Source organism: Bufo gargarizans, chromosome 1 (assembly GCF_014858855.1).
Source record: "Bufo gargarizans isolate SCDJY-AF-19 chromosome 1, ASM1485885v1, whole genome shotgun sequence".
Lineage (NCBI taxonomy): Eukaryota > Metazoa > Chordata > Amphibia > Anura > Bufonidae > Bufo > Bufo gargarizans.
The window spans coordinates 687,812,037-687,833,711 of NC_058080.1; the positions used below are offsets into that span (position 1 = coordinate 687,812,037).

The following is a 21,675-nucleotide window of genomic DNA, read 5'->3' on the forward strand; positions in this document are numbered from 1 at the left end:
TGTAATCAATGCTCCACAATGACGAGGTCAGTTTTGTGTAACAATAAACAGTCCTTTACTGGCAATGTACAAATACAGGTAGTCCCAGCAGTATGGACTGGCAGATCGTAAAGGGCACCTTTGTACCTATGGCACTGTCTGACCTGTTACATGTGCGCTTGGCAGCTGAAGGCATCTGTGTTGGTCCCATGTTCATATGTGTCCGCATTGCTGAGAAAAATGATGTTTTGATATATGCAAATGAGCCTCTAGGAGCAACGGGGGCGTTGTCATTACACCTAGAGGCTCTGCTCTCTCTGCAACTGCCACACCCTCTGCACTTTGATTGACAGGACCAGACACAATCTTCTTGGCCCTGTCAATCAAAGTGGAGATGGTGTAGCAACTGCAGAGACCGTAGAGCCTCTCGGTGCAATGGGAACGCCCCCATTGCTCCTAGAGGCTCATTTGTATATATATATATGAAACTTAATTTTTCTCTGCAATAATACTTGCAATATAACTGTAGCCCACCTTCATCTTGTGAATAAAACCAACAGAACCAAGGGGGCAAAACTGGAAGTTTAAAAAAAATAAACTGCATGCTTTTTCACTTATTTTCTTCTATCTGTGACAGTTATGTCCATGTTACTGTAATTTTCCATATACCTTACCCTTCATGATTATCTTACTGAGAAATCATTTCTGTATTGTTGTGCGGTTCATTTTCACTGTGACATTATGAAATGTGTTATTAACAATACTAACAATAAGTGCTATTCATGGCGATGAGCTGTGGGACATTGAGCAACGTTTAGCACATTGACGGGAACGTTTCTGAATGGGCTTATTATCAGAGGCTTGTGTCTGATCAGGGGAAATTGTATGATTCTCAATCATTACCTTCTGCTTTACTAAGAAAGATTCATTATATTGGCTCCTGTCCTTTTCTCAGTGGGTCCGTGGTCCGTATTTTGCGGACATAGTCTATCTTTTTGTGGAACGGACATTCGGATGCAGAAACACATAGATGATCCATGTTCTTTCTGAATCCGTATGTCCGTTCTGCAAAAAACTAGAACATGTTCTATACTTGTCCGCAAAGTGTTATTCTTGGACCCATTGATGTCAATGGGTCTGCAAAAAATGCGTATGCAACACGAACAGTATCCGTATTATGTGGATCCGCAATTTGTGGCGCGTTAAACGGATACAGTCATGTGCATGAGTCAGAGTGGAAAGTAATTACAAATTGCACACCTCGCTCTGGAGGACCTGTCCTGTCCCACGTTACACAGGCAACCCACTGATTTGAATGGCCACTGTGCAATGCTTTATTTGCCCTTTGGTGGCGCTGCAGGAAAATTAAACACATCCCCACAGATTAAGGGTCCATTCACACGTCCGTTTTTTTCTTTCCTGATCTGTTCCGTTTTATGCGGAACAGATCTGGACCAGTTCTGTACCCATTAATTTTCAATGGGTCCTGGAAAAAATTCCGCATGTCCGAAAAAATATAAAACTTGTCCTATTCTTTTCCGCAAAAATCTGATCCTGGTACAATACAAAGTCAATGGATCCACAAAAAACGGAAGACCTTCGTATGTCATTACGTATGTCATCCGTTTTATGCAGATTCCGTTCCTGGAAATTAAATCCTGCCCACAGAAACTTTTTTTTTTTCAATTCTTTTTCAAAGAAATCCGAACAACTTTATTTGCTTATTGAAAATTCACTTGAATAGGTCCTCGATCCCTCCGTTCTGCAAAAAGATAGAGCAAGCTCTATCTTTTTGCGGTGCGGAAGCATGGAACGGAACCTCAGAAAGCACTCCGTAGTGCTTCCGTAAGGTTCCGTTCCGTGCTTTCGTTCCGCATCTCCGGATTTGCGGACCCATTGAAATGAATGGGTCCGCATCCGTGATGCGAAATGCACACGGAAAGGTGCCCGTGTATTGCGGATCCGCAAATGGGGTCCGCAATACGGGCACGGGCTTCACATGGTCGTGTGAATGCTCTCTACAGATGATCGCTGGTCCCAGCAGGATGACACGTTATAATCAGCTTATAGTCTAACAATTGTCCAAAATGGAGAAAGCCTTTACTATTTTAAGTAAAGTATAGAAATAATATATACTGTACATACACACATATTAGTAACTTCACCCCCACCCTTAGGGCTCGTGCTGTGGACCGTAAATTGCGGTTTGCAATGCACGGGCACCGTCTGTGGGGCAGGCACATGGAAATCGCAGACCCATTCACTTGAATGGGTCCGCAATCCTTCCGTTTCGCAAAAAGATAGAACTTGCTCTATCTTTTTGCAGTGCGGAAGCAAGGAACGGAACACCAGAAAGCGCTCCGTAGTGCTTCCGTAGTGTTCCGTTCCGTTCTTCCGGTCCGCATCTCCGGATTTGCGGACCCACTGAAATGAATGGGTCCGCATCCGTGATGCAGAATGGCCAAATGCGGTCCGCAATACGGCAACGGGCATCACACGTTTGTGTGAACGAGCCCTTAGTCTAAGCAGAGTGGTAAAAAAAATATGAAAAATTCTAAAAGCTGCCTGTTATAAAGGCAATTTCTTTGTTGAAGATAATTACAGAGCATACAGCCTTTGATCGCCAGAGTGATTTAGAAGTAGTCCTCGTTTCTTCTCTTCTAATGATTTTAGATGTTTATCAAGATCAAGGCATGCCAGTCATGAATTTGACTAAGTTATGTTTGGGGGATGGGGTGAATCGCTTGTGAGAGATCAAAAGCGAAAAGGTGGATTTTTTAAATGTACAGACGTGGACAAAATTGTTGGTACCCTTTGGTCAATGAAAGAAAAAGTCACAATGGTCACAGAAATAACTTTAATCTGACAAAAGTAATAATAAATTAAAATTCTATAAATGTTAACCAATGAAAGTCAGACATTGTTTTTCAACCATGCTTCAACAGAATTATGTAAAAAAATAAACTCATGAAACAGGCATGGACAAAAATGATGGTACCCCTAGAAAACACAGAACATAATGTGACCAAAGGGACATGTTAATTCAAGGTGTGTCCACTAATTAGCATCACAGGTGTCTACAACCTTGTAATCAGCCATTGGGCCTATATATATGGCTCCAGGTAATCACTGTGTTGTTTGGTGATATGGTGTGTACCACACTCGACATGGACCAGAGGAAGCAAAGGAAAGAGCTGTCTCAAGAGATCAGAAAGAAAATTATAGACAAGCATGTTAAAGGTAAAGGCTATAAGACCATCTCCAAGCAACTAGATGTTCCTGTGAGTACAGTTGCACATATTATTCATAAGTTTAAGATCCATGGGACTGTAGCCAACCTCCCTGGACGTGGCCGCAGGAGGAAAATTGATGACAAATCTAAGAGACGGATAATCCGAATGGTAACAAAAGAGCCTAGAAAGACTTCTAAAGAGATTCAAGGTGAACTTCATGCTCAAGGAACATCAGTGTCAGATCGCACCATCCGTCGTTGTTTGAGCCAAAGTGGACTACATGGGAGACGACCAAGGAGGACACCATTGTTGAAAACGAATCATAAAAAAGCAAGACTGGAATATGCCAAACTACATGTTGACAAGCCACAAAGCTTCTGGGAGAATGTCCTGTGGACAGATGAGACAAAAATCGAAGTTTTTGCCAAGGCACATCAGCTGTATGTTCACAGACGAAAAAATGAAGCATATCAAGAAAAGAACACTGTCCCTACTGTGAAACATGGAGGAGGCTCTGTTATGTTCTGGGGCTGCTTTGCTGCGTCTGGCACAGGGTGTCTTGAATCTGTGCAGGGTACAATGAAATCTCAAGACTATCAAGGAATTCTAGAGAGAAATGTACTAGCCAGTGTCAGAAAGCTTGGTCTCAGTCGCAGGTCATGGGTCTTGCAACAGGACAATGACCCAAAACACACCGCTAAAAACACCCAAGAATGGCTAAGAGGAAAAAATTGGACTATTCTAAAGTGGCCTTCTATGAGCCCTGACCTCAATCCTATTGAGCATCTTTGGAAGGAGCTGAAACATGCAGTCTGGAAAAGGCACCCTTCAAACCGGACACAACTGGAGCAGTTTGCTCATGAGGAGTGGGCCAAAATACCTGCTGAGAGGTGCAGATGTCTCATTGACAGTTACAGGAAGCGTTTGATTGCAGTGATTGCCTCAAAAGGTTGCGCAACAAAATATTAAGTTAGGGGTACCATCATTTTTGTCCATGCCTGTTTCATGAGTTTATTTTTTTACATAATTCTGTTGAAGCATGGTTGAAAAACAATGTCTGACTTTCATTGGTTAACATTTATAGAATTTTAATTTATTATTACTTTTGTCAGATTAAAGTTATTTCTGTGACCATTGTGACTTTTTCTTTCATTGACCAAAGGGTACCAACAATTTTGTCCACGTCTGTATATCAGCTTATGGTGCTATATCTAACTTACTGTAGACAGTTGGAGCCAGGAAGATAACCCCCTATGGCAAGACATATGCGCCGATCTGAAGCTGTAGGCACTCTATGCCACCATATGGTGCCACTGCACAGCACCGTCTTATGACGATATTTTGTCCAGGAACTTGACAAAACGTCTGATGAAGCGTGCCTCGTGTATCAATTGATTCATACATTTCCAGGTGGAATAACAGAGGAACTACAGCACTGTTATAGGGAGTACAGTACAATGATTTACTTAGACAGATATGATTGGTTTTAGGAGTAAATTAATTCCCCTCCACAGTGTTTGTTTGTTCTGTAAGTCCGTGATGGTGCGGTAGGTTTATCATTGTATTGTGTGATGAACGCTTGTAAAATATTTTTAATATGTGAATGTTTGTGCCCTGAGAAACAATAAACCACCCACAGCGCTAAGCTAATTAGAGCTTGGAATAGGCAACCGTCTCCCCCAGACTACAGGAATGTTGTACTGTTTATTCAGATGCATTATCAAGATATGGCTGCGTGACAGAGAACGTAATAACAGCTGTCGCTAAATGGGGGTCTACTGCCAATAATATTACTGAGCAACTCTGCCCGCACAATTGTGAATGGACATGTAATTAAAAAAATAATGCCGATGTTCACTGTCTGTATGCTAGCCTCTTTTATGAAATCACTCATATTATTTCTATGCCACAGCTAATGTAAAATTATACCTGAGCACAGACATAGCGACCACACTCTGTACTATTATACAGGTACCATATAGCACTATACTATAATTACTCATATAGTCATGGATAAAACAGTGTTTGATAACCATCACTGAACCATATGGAGATCCCTGGAATAGTATCTGAACCATCCAATGACTTCCCAGATATCCTCCAAACCATGAGATGAATCCTCCAGGATAACATTCGAACCATGGGGCGATCTTCACAATAAACCAGACCATGAAATAATCCCCAGGATAATATCTGAACCATGATCCTCAGGATGGTGGCTGAACCATGGGTTGGTTAGAGTTGCCACCTGACCAGTAAACCATCATCCTAGCATGCACTTGTGGCAGGAGCCCAGTGCTAGTATTTAATTTTTACTAGACCATGAAGTGGACCATGAACTGGACCATGAAGCGATCCTCGGGATGGTATCTGAACCATGGGTTGGTTAGAGTTGCCACCTGACCAGTAAACCACCATCCTAGCATGCACTTGTGGCAGAAGCCCAGTGCTAGTATTTAATTTTTACTAGACCATGAAGTGGACCATGAAGTGATCCTCAGGATGGTATCTGAACCATTGGTTGGTTTGAGTTGCCACCTGACCAGTAAACCACCATCTTAGCATGCACTTGTGGCAGGAGCCCAGTGCTAGTATTTAATTTTTACTAGACCATGAAGTGATCCTCAGGATGGTATCTGAACCATGGGTTGGTTAGAGTTGCCACCTCACCAGTAAACCACCATCCTAGCATGCACTTCTGGCAGGAGCCCAGTGCTAGTATTTAATTTTTACTAGACCATGAAGTGGATCATGAAGTGATCCTCAGGATGGTATCTGAACCATGGGTTGGTTTGAGTTGCCACCTGACCAGTAAACCACCATCCTAGCATGCACTTGTGGCAGGAGCCCAGTGCTAAGATTTAATTTTTACTAGACTATGAAGTGATCCTCAGGATGGTATCTGAATCATGGGTCGATAAGAGTTGCCACCTGAAATGTAAACTACCAGCCTAGCCAGTACTTGTGGTAGGAGGTCAGTGGCAGTATTTTATTTTTACTAACCCATAGAAGTGCCAGTGATTTTAGTAGTAATTTTCTGGTACTTTCACTCTATGGAGTCAGCCCTACCACAATGAAGGTATCCCCAAGCACTGTCAGCATTTAGACTTTAACTTTTGTTCTGTCTCTCCTTTCAAATTGTTACTGCTGGGTCTTGATATACAGTATATCATATTAGTACATTGTATGGTTGTTTTTTTCTTTGAAAGGATAAAAGCAGAAATTAAGTTGAGAAAAAATTACAATTACAAAACCATCCATTATTGAAGGAGAACAATTCAAATAATGAAGTGGAATGACGGAAACAAGCGGCACCTGACAGACCCCACTGACTATAATGGGATCTTGTTTCCATTAGAAAACCCAGTATTTTACCTGACAAGAAAACATAGCATACTGTGCTATTCTGTCCCGTGTCCTTTTCTAGCGATACCCAGTAATAGCCATAACAACTATCACTGGAGATGAACAGCTAATATATTTCTGACAGATGGATAATATTTCTGTCAGTCATAAAATACATTTTTTTTTCAACTTTTATTGTGCATAAAAAAAATCTCTACTTTTGAAATCTTCTACGACCCGCTCCTCTAGAACAGGGCCTTCAAAGTGAAGAGAGAGCAGACGAGAATGAGTGGCCACCCTCCACTCACCAGAAGGAGAGTGCCGGGCGCTCGTCTATTTCCGGCAGTCCCATAGCAGTGAATAGAGGGCTGGCTGTGCTTGCACGGTGCATTCTACATTCACCACTATGGGGCTTCCGAAAACAACGAGCACACTCGTTCGGCTATTTTTGGAACTCCTATAGCGATGGATGGGGATCACACCATGCATCCATGGCTGCCCATGGCTTCACTTTGGAGGCCCCATTCTAGAGACAGGGGCAGGTCTCAGAGGTGGCCCTTTAATTTAAAGAGGTATTCCCAGCTCAGATAATGGGGCATATCTCTATGATATGCCCCCATTTTCTAATAGGTGTGGATCCCACCTCTGGACTCGCGCCTACATCGAGAACGAAGCCCTGAAAGTTGTGGAGGGTGCACTGCGCATGCACAGCCGCCCTTCATTCATTTCTATGGGGCCGTCGAAAATAGTCAAGTGCTGGCTCAGCTATTTCCATTGGCCCCATAAAAATGACTGGGAGCTGTGGCCGCGCAAGCGCAGTGCGCTCCCGTTCACTTCTATGGGGAGAGCGCTTGGAGGTGGCCAGGACCCTGGAAAACCCAGGGTCCTCCAGGCGCCACCTTCCCTGCTTCACTCTCTGAGGTGGGACCCACACCTATCAGACAATGGAGGCATATCCTAGCGATATGTCTCCATTGTCTGTGATGGGCATACCCCTTTAATGAGCTGTCTGTGTATTGCACGGATGATATAGGTCCTCTAGAGAGCAAGGGATGCTCTCTGTAGCTCTCCATTCTGAGGAATAGACGAGGGTCCTGAATGGGGGATCCCTCTCTATAATCAAGAATTTTCCAATAGGGTATTTCATAGTGGATTTTCTAAACCCCAGTCAAACTGTGAAATATTCTTAAAAGCCCAATTCCACTTGAATAAATTTGAGTCTATAGATTCATGCTTCCTGTGCTGTAGCCGCTTGTTACATAACAGGCACGGACACGGACATGTGCCTGGTCTAAGGAAAGCCCTGTTCCTACAGAAAATAGACTGGATTAACGAGATGTATTCCAGATTTGTCATTGCAGAAGCCGTGGCTTTTATCCTGCTACTGAACGACATTGTAATCCGTGTCATTTAATTACGTTTTACGGTAATTAGCTCAACTCAACAAAGACAAATGCAACTGGCACAAGCCAACCAATGATTCAAGTGGCGTTACGTCTTTATGGAGGCAGATGAGATTTGATATGCAGTTTGCTAGGCATTTCAGCCGGGTACCGTAGCCAGTCAATGACTACATTGTGTCCCTGGGCCCTTGGGACACCATCATCGTCCGTGTGCACCCAGGAACATTTACCTTCTGCGTTTCTCAGAGGAATATAGCTGTAAACCCATCCTTCGTGGAACGGACTAAGGAAATATAGGTAAGCATTGTCTTGTATATTGCTATTTTATATAAATGGCGCTGTCGCTCATAGTTCAGTAATATAGGTTTTCTAATTTGTACAGAAAAATATTAAAGCTGTAGTTGACCACTATTGGCATCTACACTACTTTTATACTTCACTACAATCACTATGTTATGGCCTAGTGCTACTTGGGGGACATTGACATAGAAGAAAAGGAAGCAGGGGTCTACCCGTCTTCAGTTCCACTTTGCCAAATATACTGTGCTTTTATTAAAGTCAGATTCCATCATCTGCTTTCAGGTTTCAAAATTCTGTGCTAATCAGTTTCATGATAAATCTGTTTTTCCTGCCTTACTAAAACTGGCTTCCTGCAGCCTCCACTAGGGGGAGCTCATGCAAATGCACCAGGAGTGGTGGCTGCTTGAATCTGCACGCTGTAAGCTCCACCTAGTGGCAGATGCAGGCTGTGTGGCAGCAAGCAGATGACGTAGTTCCTGACAGAATCTCTGTGGCACCTGGGGTGTAGCATTTCTTTTTTCTATTATAAGCTTTGATATAGTGTTGTCAGGCTGCATGTCCCTGGTTTTGATTTGTTCCAATTTTTTTACAGTTAGGCTCCATTCCACGGAGACACGAATCCGCAAAACACACAATTGCGGACAAGAATAGGACATGTTCTATTTTTTTGTGGAACGGAAGTGCGGACCCGCAATTCCGTGTCTGGACAGCACATCGTGCTGCCCCATAGAAATGAATGGGTCCTTAATTCCGTTACGCAAAATGCGGAACGAAATTGCGGACGTGTGAATGGAGCCTTAGGCCTCATGCGCACGACCTTTGTTGTGTTCCGTTCCGCAAAATGGGGTTCCGTTGTTCCGTAATCCGTTTCCGTTTTTGTTTCTGTGTGTCTTCCTTTATTTTTGGAGGATCACCAGACAAAAAGTCTAAGTCAAGTTTGCCATGCAAATGATAGGAAAAAAATGCGGACGCACGGACGCGGATGACAATCTTGTGTGCCTCCGCGTTTTTTCACGGACCCATTGACTTGAATGGGTCCGCGAACCGTTTTCCGTGAAAAAAATAGGACAGGTTATATTTTTTTGACAGACTGGAACCCCGGATCACGGACATGGATGACAAACGGTGCATTAGCCGAGTTTTCAACGGACCCATTGAAAGTCAATGGGTCCGCAGAAAATCACGAAAAACTGAACAACGGACACGGAATAAAAACAACGGTTGTGTGCATGAGGCCTAAATTGTTGTCAGGAAAGAGGCGTGCATGAGTAGATGTCTCCCCAGTATGAATCATTTTTTCTCAGCAGAAGTACTGGATATCATGGCGCATTTTGAATCTTTGTATTGTCATACATGTACTTTGCTTCGAGGATAACAATTAGCCTCTATTGCCCATAGCAGAAGGAGGGCTATTAGTCGGAGTGGAGAGTATCTATTAATGAGCAGCCTGCAATTATAGCCGGGCTACTCTCCTGGCAGTGAGGGACCCTGAGTGAGCAGCTTATAGGATTGGGACCTGCTTAATTAAATGGGGTAGTACAAAGTGCTCCATCCTCATCCCCCTCGAGGTTTAACAATTCTTTTTAAAAAATAAAATGTAATCATTCTACAAACAAGAATCCAGCATCTTTCTGGAATTTATGATTTGGGTTGGGCTATTTTTTAAGACATAAAAAAAGTCACAAATTTAGTAACAAGAAAAACCCCTGTTTGTTATTTTTATGCCACTCTAGCCAGTTTTCAAAAGTGGGTGGAAAACTGTGCATGGTTAGCTGTGCTGCGGCCCGCAATTTGCAATGCACGAACACCGACCGTGGGGCAGCCGCAGCGGATCGCGGACCCATTCACTTTAATAGGTCCGCGATCTGCCCGTTCCGCAAAAAGATAAGACATGTTCTCTCTTTTTGCGGAATGGAAGTACGGCACGAAACCCCATGGAAGCACTCCACGGGTTCTGGCTCACAATAACTGATGGAAAAAACTGATCAAATAACTGAAGTGTGAACTCAGCCTTAGGCCTCATGCACACGACAGTTTTTTTTCACGGTCCGAAAAAACGGGGTCCGTGGGTCCGTGATCCGTGACCGTTTTTTCGTCCGTGGGTCTTCCTTGATTTTTGGAGGATCCACGGACATGAAAAAAAAGTCATTTTGGCGTCCGCCTGGCCGTGCGGAGCCAAACGGATCCGTCCTGAATTACAATGCAAGTCAATGGGGACGGATCCGTTTGAAAATTGAGCCACAGTGTGTCATCTTCAAACGGATCCGTCCCCATTGACTTACATTATAAGTCTGGACGGATCCGCTTGCCTCCGCACGGCCAGGCGGACACCCGAACATAACTTGAAGCGTCCCCATCACCATGGGAACGCCTCTACGTTAGAATATACTGTCGGATATGAGCTACTTCGTGAAACTCATTTCCGACAGTATATTCTAACACAGAGGCGTTCCCATGGTGATGGGGACGCTTCAGGTTAGAATACACTGCAAACTTGGTACAAGACTGCCCCCTGCTGCCTGGCACCACCCGATCTCTTACAGGGGGATATGATAGCACAATTAACCTCTTCAGGTGCGGCACCTAAAGGGGTTAATTGTACTATCATATTCTCCTGTAAGAGATCAGGGCTGCCAGGCAGCAGGGGGCAGACCCCCCCCTCCCCAGTTTGAATATCGTTGGTGGCACAGTGTGTGCCCATCGCCCCCCCCCTTCCTCCCTCTATAGTTAAAAATCGTTGGTGGCACAGTGTGTGCCCATCGCCCCCCCCCCTTCCTCCCTCTATAGTTAAAAATCGTTGGTGGCACAGTGTGCGCCCACCATCGCCCCCCTCCATCTTCCCCCCCCCCCCCATCATTGGTGGCAGCGGAGTTCCGATCGGAGTCCCAGTTTAATCGCTGGGGCTCCGATCGGTAACCATGGCAACCAGGAAGCTACTGCATCCCTGGTTGCCATGGTTACTTAGCAATAGTACAATTGTAGAAGATTCATACTTACCTGCCTGCTGCTGCGATGTCTGTGACCGGCCGGGAGCTCCACCTACTGGTAAGTGAAAGGTCTGTGCGGTGCATTGCTAAAGAACTGTCACTTACCAGTAGGAGGAGCTCCCGGCCGGTCACAGACATCGCAGCAGCAAGCAGGTAAGTATGATTTTTAACTATAGAGGGAGGAAGGGGGGGGCGATGGGCACACACTGTGCCACCAACGATTTTTAACTATAGAGGGAGGAAGGGGGGGGGCCATGGGCACACACTGTGCCACCAACGATTTTTAACTATAGAGGGAGGAAGGGGGGGGCGATGGGCACACACTGTGCCACCAACGATTTTTAACTATAGAGGGAGGAAGGGGGGGGCGATGGGCACACACTGTGCCACCAACGATATTCAAACTGGGGAGGGGGGGGTCTGCCCCCTGCTGCCTGGCAGCCCTGATCTCTTACAGGAGAATATGATAGTACAATTAACCCCTTTAGGTGCCGCACCTGAAGAGGTTAATTGTGCTATCATATCCCCCTGTAAGAGATCGGGTGGTGCCAGGCAGCAGGGGGCAGTCTTGTACCAAGTTTGCAGTGTATTCTAACTAGAAGCGTCCCCATCACCATGGGAACGCTTCTGTGTTAGAATATACTGTCGGAAATGAGTTTTCACGAAGTGAAAACTTAGATCAGAAAAAGCTTTTATGCAGACGGATCTTCGGATCCGTCTGTATGAAAGCAACCTATGGCCACGGATCACGGACACGGATGCCAATCTTGTGTGCATCCGTGTTCTTTCACGGACCCATTGACTTGAATGGGTCCGTGAACCGTTGTCCGTCAAAAAAATAGGACAGGTCATATTTTTTTGACGGACAGGATACACGGATCACGGCCTCGGCTGCAAAACGGTGCATTTTCCGATTTTTCCACGGACCCATTGAAAGTCAATGGGTCCGCGAAAAAAAACGGAAAACGGCACAACGGCCACGGATGCACACAACGGTCGTGTGCATGAGGCCTTAATTAGGTATATACCTTATTTATTAAATCTGACTTTTTTTTTTGAGTTGCAAACCCGCCCAGCCCCTGCCACCCCCCCCCCCAATCTCACTCCACTGATATTATGTCAACATAGACAAGGAAATTTGACTGCAAAAATTTCCCTCGTGACTAATTTTCCTCCTAATGTTTTTTCTATTAATTACTGTTTTCTAAATCTCTACTTGCTATTAGTGAATGTAGCATTGCTCCTGTCCTACCATTTTCTATATACAAAGTTTTTTTGCAAAGTTTGTCTCCATGGTTACAGACTACAAAATAACACTCTGTGTAGTCTGATCATGCAGTCTTGTGTTACTTCCATCTGACCCCAACTTCTAAGGCCTCTTTCACACGAGCGTGTCCGTATTTGGTCCGGATGCGTCCTGGTGCATTGCGGCAAACCCGCGCGAGTAGGTACGCAATTACAGTCAGTTTTGACTGCGATTGCGTTCCGTTGTTCAGTTTTTATCGCGCGGGTGCAATGTGTTTTGCACGCGCGTGTTAAAAAACCGACTGTGGTAACCAAACCCGAACTTCTTCACAGAAGTTCAGGTTTGGGTTCAAGGTTGTATAGATTGTATTATTTTCCCTTATAACATGGTTATAAGGGAAAATAATAGCATTCTGAATACAGAATGCATAGTACAATAGGGCTGGAGGGGTTAAAAAAGAAAATATATATTTTAACTCACCTTAATCCACTTGTTCGCGCAGCCGGCATCTCTTCTGTCTTTATCTGTGAGGAAAAGGACCTTTGATGACGTCACTACGCTCATCACATGGTCATTCACATGATCCATCACCATGGTGATGGATCATGTGATGGACCATGTGATGAGCGCAGTGACGTCACCATAGGTCCTTTACCCAGGTCCTGAAGAAAGAAGACAGAAGAGATGCCGGCTGCAGATGCTTGCGATTTTCACGCGACCCCATTCATTTCTATAGGGGCTGCGTTACGTGAAAAATGCACAAAGAGGAGCATGCTGCGATTTTCACGCAACGCACAAGTGATGCGTGAAAATCAGCGCTCATGTGCACAGCCCCATAGAAATGAATGGGTCCGGATTCAGTGTAGGTGCAATGCGTTCACCTCACGCATTGCACCCGCGCGGAAATCTTGCCCGTGTGAAAGGGGCCTAAGGGTCCATTCACACGTCCGCAAAATGGGTCCGCATCCATTCCGCAATTTTGCTGAACAGGTGCAGACCCATTCATCTTCAATGGGGCCGGAATGTGCTGTCCGCAATTGCGGACAAGAAAAGGCATTTTGTATGAGAGTGCCGGCGAAGTGCGGTCCGCAAAATGCGTAAAGCACATTGCCGATGTCCATGCTTTTTTGCGGATCTACAAAACACATACGGACGTGTGAATGGACCCTTAGAAAAACACTTGAAGCTGGCACTTTGTATGTAGTTGGTAAACTGTTGTCTGTTTCCAAGGGCAACCAGCAGGATTTTGAATACAGCATATTATTACTGAACTCTAAGATAACAGTAAAGCTAAATATTTGTGAAGTATCTCAATTTTGTGTATAGAAACTGAAATGGTTACAAATTTTGTGATTGGTGGGAAAATAAAAAATGTTGCAAATTTTGTTTTGTATAAATAAGCCCAAAAGGTTGTAAAGCCCTGTTCTGTGACTTTTTGAAGCCAGAATTCGGGTCTCGGGAGTGCAGGGCTTGATAAATTACCCCCATAGTGTTCAGTTGATAACAGCCACAGTCTCCAAAAATGTAGAAACCATACTGTAACAATAAAACCGGAAGCACATGGTCTTCTCAATGTGGAGTTCAATGGTGTAAAGAGAGAACAAGGAGCCCCGTAGCAAATAAAAAAATGAAAGGCCAGGGGTTGGACACATTTTGGGGAGGTTTTGGCAAAACACCCTGCTGGCCAGACTTACAAAGGGATGGATGCATACTTACCTGCTCCCCACCGCTGGGTCCTAGCTATGCTTCGACGTTGCAGCAGCCAATGACTGGCCACAGTGGTGAACTGCTACCTTTGCGTCATGTCTGTTGGTCATGTGATGCAAGCGGCAGGTCACCGATGCGGCGTCAAAGCAAATTGACAGCGGGGGAGCTGAGTGAGGCAGCTATGGTTGAGGAGTAAAGGAGCTGTGGGCCCAGCATCTGGCCTGGAGGGGTTTTGCAAAAAAAAAAAAAAACTAAAGGTGGCCACTCTGGTTAAGCATCTTTCAGGTGACGCGACGACACACTTTAAACTGCACTGGTGCCCTCAATTCCATTTTCATGACTCTTCTGCTCAGCACATGTGGAGACCACCACACTGGCTCTCACCCCCCTTGGGACAAAGTAAACCGGAAGCCCCGTATCGGTGGTATAGATGCCTCCATGCTCTTGGTGCAGTTACAGGACACATACAAAACTCCACGTGATCAATGGTGATTTTTTCTTTTTTGACTGCAGCTTTCTCTTCACCCTTTCCACCCATCCAAAATAAATCATCCGTCATTTTCTCTAAAGTTGGGTTAATTGTTGAGTAGATCCGCTGCCAGTTAAATAGCAAGTCTCATTATAAGGCCTCATGCACACGTCCGTTGTTTCATTCCGTGTCCGTTGCTCAGTTTTTTCTGATTTTCTGCGGACCCATTGACTTTTAATGGGTCCATTGAAAACTCTGCTAATGCACCGTTTGTCATCCGCGTCCGTGATCCGTGGTTTCAGTCCGTCAAAAAAATATAACCTGTCCTATTTTTTTCACGGAAAACGGTTCGCGGACCCATTCAAGTCAATGGGACTGTGAAAAAACGCGGAGGCACACAAGATTGTCATCCGCATTCGCGCGTCCGCGTCCGTTTTTTTCCTATCATTTGCATGGCAAACTTGACTTAGATTTTTTTTTACTTATCTTCATATCTGGAGATCCTCCAAAAATAAAGGAAGACACACGGAAACAAAAACGGAAACGGATCACGGAACAACGGAACCCCATTTTGCGGAACGGAACACAACAACGGTCGTGTGCATGAGGCCTAACCTGTATAGTCAATGCCATTGTCCTATAGAAAATGAGTAAAAAAAAAATATACTGGCTGTAAACTGACTTGTTGTGCCAGTCAGTCCTTTCCAGAGTCACCGCTTCTGTGCCAGCTACAACAGAACGTCGCCAGCAGAGATCTGATAACCATAAGGACAAGTGAGCGCACTACACAATGTACAGACGGGTCTGACATTTACTTACTAAGAAGGTTATTATTGGATGGTTAGGAAATGTTTCTATCAGATAAGTTAAAGGGAACGTATTAGAAAAAAAATCATCTACAGTCAACACACGCCTCTTCAACCTTTTGTAGGTCGCCCAGGCCTTCAGGAGACCCCCTAGGATGGATTCTACTCTGGCTATTCAGGGTTCTTCCTTAGGCCTAGTTCACACGACCGTATGGCTTTTATTGTTTTTTGCGGTCCGTTTTTCACGGATCCGTTGTTCCGTTTTTGGGTTCCGTTGTGTTTCCGTTTCCTTTCCGTTTTTCCGTATGCCATGTACAGTATACAGTAATTACATAGAAAAAATTGGGCTGGCCATAACATTTTCAATAGATGGTTCAGAAAAAACGGAACGGAAACGGAAGACATACGGATGCACTTTCCGTATGTGTTCCGTTTTTTTTGCGGACCCATTGACTTGAATGGAGCCACGACCCGTGATTTACGGCCAAATATAGGACAAGCTCTATCTTTCAACGGAACGGAAAAACTGGAAATACGGAAACGGAATGCATACGGAACACATTCCGTTTTTTTTGCGGAACCATTGAAATGAATGGTTCCGTATACGGACCGTATACGGACCACAAAAAAACGGCCCGTACACCCGCAAAAAAAACGTTCGTGTGAACTAGGCCTTAGTCTGAGACCTATTAGATTAAAAGGATTTTCTTTGATTTTTTTAAACGATGAACTATCCTCTGGATAGGTCATCAGTATCTGATCAGCTGTCTTGAGAAGGCAGCAGCGCTCCTGTGAGTACCAGGAATAGCGCCACTTTTCTCCGTAGGTTGTGTCTGGTATTGCAGCTCAGTCCCATTGTAGTGAATTTGTTAGAGACTAGATTATACTCGGTGGTTACCTAAGGTTCCTGTACACAATAGTATATTTTCAGCTCCCAAGAGATGATGTAGGGCAGGGATGGCCAACCTGTGGCTCTTCAGCTGTTGCAAAACTACAACTCCCAGCATGCCCAGACATCCTACAGCTATCAGCCTACAGCAGGGAATGGTAGGAATTGTAGTTTTACAACAGCTGGAGAGCCGCAGGTTGGCCAGCCCTGATGTAGAGGATGGAAACGATTGTGCCAATGAATATTTTTGCTAGATCCTTTTGCTGTCCCAATGGATGAGCGGCTGTTGGAGGTGTCTGGCAGCAGCTTTCTCCTCTCCCTCCATTGAATACATATATGTGTTCTGCTTAATCGAACGTGTATGTGTATAGGAGAGTAGGAAGACATAGCTGTCCGCCAAACAAATATCCAGCCGACCGCTATTCAGTGTGTGTGGCTAACGGAAAACAGGAAGGGGGAGATTTATCAGATATAGACAGCAGAACATTCTGAACAGAAGGCGACGTCCCACAGGAAAATGACCACAATCATGTTACATGGCATGTTCTGTAATAGTCATAAAGTCACATGATGTTTTACTCTTTAAATTTCCTTTTTTCAAAAGCTTCCAATAATATTTTTTTATCTAAATGCATTCCAAATCAGGCACATATGTCAGCCTAGATTGTGATCCATCCAGGGACACTACCCCACAGACAGAAATACCCCTTTAATGCACAATTTGCATTAACATCGCCCTTTTTGGTCTAGTTTGTGGCCTGTGAACATTTTTTTAATTTTGCCGAGTTCGTACAGTATATATATTTTTTTATACTTTGTTACTACAACTAAAACATGTAAGGCCACAGAAGTATGCATGTGCTCATATACAAGACTGCAGGATCTGGCTGTTCACGTCAGGTCTTGGTGTGTTCAGATATAAAATTGTATGATACCGCTGTAGCTGGCACCCGTCTTTAACTTGATATTTAATATTGGGACTTGACACCTTGGAGACCTCGAGAGAAGTCATGTTCCTACATGTTACCCATTCAGTACTGTGTTTGTCAGGTCAATTGTTTTTATTCAGCTGTATAAACAATATTTGTTTCCATGAGCAGTGGAGTACCAGGGGGAGCATTGATCAACGTGACTTCTGCCAGGGCTACTTTTCTATAATCTCTTTATTAATTATCTTGTGGACAGGACTGACAGTAAAGTGTTAGTTTTTAGCACCTAGGCCACAGTAATTATAAGACTGCATACACAATAAATGGAATAAAACTGGAGACAAAAGAACAAGAGAAAGAGTGCTTAAAGGGAACCTGTCATGTGGATATTTGATTATAATATAACTAATTATATACAATCATTAACTACTAAAAAGTGCCTTAGATGTATTCACTTACTGGTGATAATATACACACAAAGATGCCACATGCCGCATGCTAATGAGCTGTTTCGAGTCCAGCGTGATGTCATTGAGTCCAGCGTATATTTAATTCAGCGCTATAGCCACTCCCCTGCTGCTGATTCCTATGGAAACAAACTGTCATTCAGCAGCAGGTGGGCGGGGAGAGTCAGGAGCTCATGAATATTCATGACTCATCATTATCAGCTGGAGCTTTTCAATACAAGATGTTGGCAGATTGACTGGGTCAATTAAAGAAAGTGACCCAGCATTTTGCTAAGCGAATCAGTCACTTATTTATGTTGCCCTTAGTTAGGACACCATAAAACTGGTGACAGGTTCCCTTTAAGTCAGGCAAAGAAGAGCAATGTGAGAACTGCTCCAAAGAGACAACCGTGCCTTATAACTGTTACTGTAGCCGCGTGACCTGTAAAAACTGCTGAAAAAAGTGCACCTGCCAGTCCATGCTGAGAACTGTGACTAATGTACTCAAATTTGGCTCTTCTGAAAGAACTGTTTGCTGTTTACTAGACCTAATTTTTTCCTGCACTGCCGCAGTGCATCAATATCTGCAACTGCCTTGCACCTCACCATTCATCACCATCAAGGGCATCCCAAACTAACATCAGGCTGAAGAACCCCAAAGACCAGGATGTACCTCAAAAAGAAGAAAGGTGTGCACTTCCCATCACTGCATGGCCGAGGAGAGCATCAGAGAGAGTAACCACTACAACCACCATTCTTGCTACTATGATTCATGTCCTCTCCTCTCTCCTCCTCTAGGCTCGCTGCACTTTCCCCCACCCCCCCAGATATCTAATGAGTGTGGTGGTCATTGGGTGTGAATGACGACTAGGCACCTTTTTGTAATGATTAGCTGTTACTATTGGAGATGTTCTGTCCACCTAATATTGAGGAATCAGAGGTGCTCCTGAGATCCACCATGCTCAGGCGTGTAAGCAAAAGTAATCACTTGGTCACGTTCCATATGGGTCAATAATTTAGCTGCAGTGGTCACATGACCCGGTGTCAAACCAGATGTCAGTACAATGGGACCTGCAGAGCCGGCGGGCTAGCAATAGAGCCAGAACCAGCGGCAGGGATTAGGTACAGTAAGTATGATTAGCACTGTGCCGTGGGGTCTGTACAAAATGTGTAGGAAGGTGAACAACCCCTTTAATAGCAAGAAAATTATAAATCAGGATGAGTATTGTGTAATGGGATGTTTGGTAGGTAATTTAAATTTGTATTCACAGGGCCATTGTTAATTGGAAACCTTATTGTGGGATTTAACTACATAAACTGAAAAGACTAACAAGTCACAAGAGAATCCAAACAACCAACACCAAGTCACAAGAGACCTTACCCCAGGTGAAGTGATGTCCTCTGAGAGTCCTGATTATTCATTTTACTGGAAAATTCGCATGCAACATATACCCGTTGTTAGTTGGTCCCTTTCCTAAAAGGCCAAACCCTGACCGGCTACAAATCAGGACTGTCTTGTAAACTGTGAACTGTTTAATAGATGTTTAATTAAATTACAGCAGTATGTATGTGTCATGACCATTTTTATTCCCTTTTATTGGATTCATCAGTCTTCATCAGTTCATGAGCCGTGTTTTTTTTACCACATCCATCCTGATCATCTTTATGGTGGGGGCAGGGTCAGATTGCTGTTTGTCCAACATGTATGTCACGTCATTGCAGTGGATCAAACGTTCATTCGAGTGGCAGCTATTGATCCCAGTCCACCTATGCATATGCATGCTTGGCCAAGCAGGCATATGTAGTACATGGGGAAAGGCTTACCTCCCAAGAACAAAAGTAGATGTTGAAATCCAACTTGCCTGATCCTTATCTACTTTAACTTCAGCTTTCCAGGGAGAGTCGGGAGGCCCCATACACATTAGATGGTCAGCAGAACCCGCTGAATTCAGCTGGTTTGGCTGACATAGAGCTAATGTATACGGCCAACTTTGGAATTACTAGGCTGAGGAACATTTCATTCTGCATTATGGCATTTGTCAATTTGTGCAGGTGACAAATATAGAAGATATGAGACAAGCAAGAAAAGCCAGAGTAGAACCCTCAAGTGAAAGGATTCTCAGCTCTTGGTCCAGTGTTCTCACAATCCATGAAATGATACAGGACCTAGCTTCACCGATTCGTCTCTCAGATGTTTTGACTATGATCTGGAAATATTTTTAGGTTCCTCTCAGCATCTGCTCATTGGTTAGAGTTCTTGTTGCATTAGTGAGTCTCTGAGTTGCGTCTTGCAGGTCATTATGTCTTTCTTCTGCCTGTGGTCATTTTTGCTGCCTTCTTGGCCTATTTCTTTGACAAGCAGCTGTGTTTGTGTGAACTTGAGCATTACTAAGCCAGGCCGAGCCCTGAGGAAATCCTGGATGGATTACCTAGTACAGTATATCCTGTACCAGAAGAAGCTTATTATCTGCCGAGAGATGCTGCTGGCTAGTATAAATCAGAATATATAGAACTGAAGAATTGTTTTGTGACAGCAATTAATTTGATGGATTGCTGAAGGGTTTTTAAATTGAGCTTAGTTCACTCACTCTTATAAGGCATATTGTAATTTTGGCAGTCCATGCCCACGGGCATTACCACCAGGATACTCACCTCTCCCGCACTGACTGCTGGCATCCATCTACTTCTTCCCAGCAGACTCAGTCACCGGAGTGTGTGTAGTTCTGCCTGCTCCATGCTTTAGGCCTCTCCTGGCCTCCGCTCCTACAGCCTGCAATTCTCTGTGCTATTAGGGGGAGCTTTCTTCCCAGCTCTTAGAGTCCCTTATCGGTCCCCAGGCAATGGTGGCCTTTCCTGGGATTGACCCTGTGCTGCCTGCCCTGGCTCCTGCCTGACTTTTTTCTGTTGACCCTGTGCCACCTCCACTGACCATCTGCCTGTTTACTGTAATGAAAACTCTCTCTGCCCCAACCCTGGGTTGTCCTTTGACCTTACTCTGTCCCTTTGGTGCCACGGACCAGTGTCTTTCGACTCACTTGGGTCAGCTGACACTGAATAAAGATTACTTCAATAGGTAGAGACCTGCTGGTTCTCCTGCAGCCGAGCCCAGATCCCTGTACAAGGAGAAGCCCCGAGTCAAATCTGTTCAGTGGCACAGTCTGCGTTTCACCCCTACTGTCTATGGACAAAGATGATAATAGATATAGATTCAAATATAGACTACAAAAATACATATGTAGAGATATACGATAGATGTATGTATTGATATTCAGTCCTCTTTTGCTGCTGAGACATACAGTTTGGAATCACACACTGTACATGTATTAACATTTACAGGTAAAACCTGTACACTTTTGTGCATTGCTCCATCTTTCCTACCCCTTACCAGGACAGGGCAGGCAGAGTTTGTGTGTATCCATAAAACAATCTGAGGTCAGGGCAGGCAGTGGAGAGTCAGAGATGACTAATGGACAAAGTTCAGTACATGCGCAGACTAACAGAGAAGCGCACTTTAAATGGACACTACCAAGCTAGGAACTTAAAGCTCAGGGGAAGGTACCTTAAATTCCCAATGGTGACCAGCCAAGAAAGAAAGACAGGAAGAGGCCTTTCAATATGGGGCTGGCTGTCCCCAACATAGGACACTGGAGTATGGCGGCATCCCCGCTACAAGAAGGCAGAGGCCTTTGAGATAGGTGAGAGATGCAGTGCCCATGCCTGCCCCATACACCGGGATGGTGGTGGGCACATAATGCTAATGTGTGCCCTCATCATCTCCTACCTAGACTACTACAACATCCTCCTCTGTGGCCTCACATCTAACACCATTGCATCCCTCCAATTCATTCTTAATTCTGCTGCCCAGTTAATCCACCTCTCCCCTCATTTCTCCCCACCTTTGCTATCTGCCAATCCCCTCACTGACTTCCCACAGGG

The 21,675-nt window shown here is 44.4% G+C and overlaps 1 protein-coding gene across 5 annotated transcripts in view; it reads left to right on the forward strand.

The window, feature by feature from the left end:
* NIM1K (NIM1 serine/threonine protein kinase) overlaps positions 1-21,675 on the forward strand; it is an 88,517-nt gene that overhangs the window by 15,464 nt on the left and 51,378 nt on the right. Inside the window, exon 2 of one of the 5 annotated variants that reach the window (XM_044276200.1) lies at positions 19,011-19,125. The exons of the other annotated variants lie outside the window; for them this stretch is intronic. The gene's annotated coding sequence lies outside the window, so the exon portion shown is untranslated. The remainder of the gene's footprint in view (positions 1-19,010; positions 19,126-21,675) is intronic. 5 annotated transcript variants of the gene reach the window in all.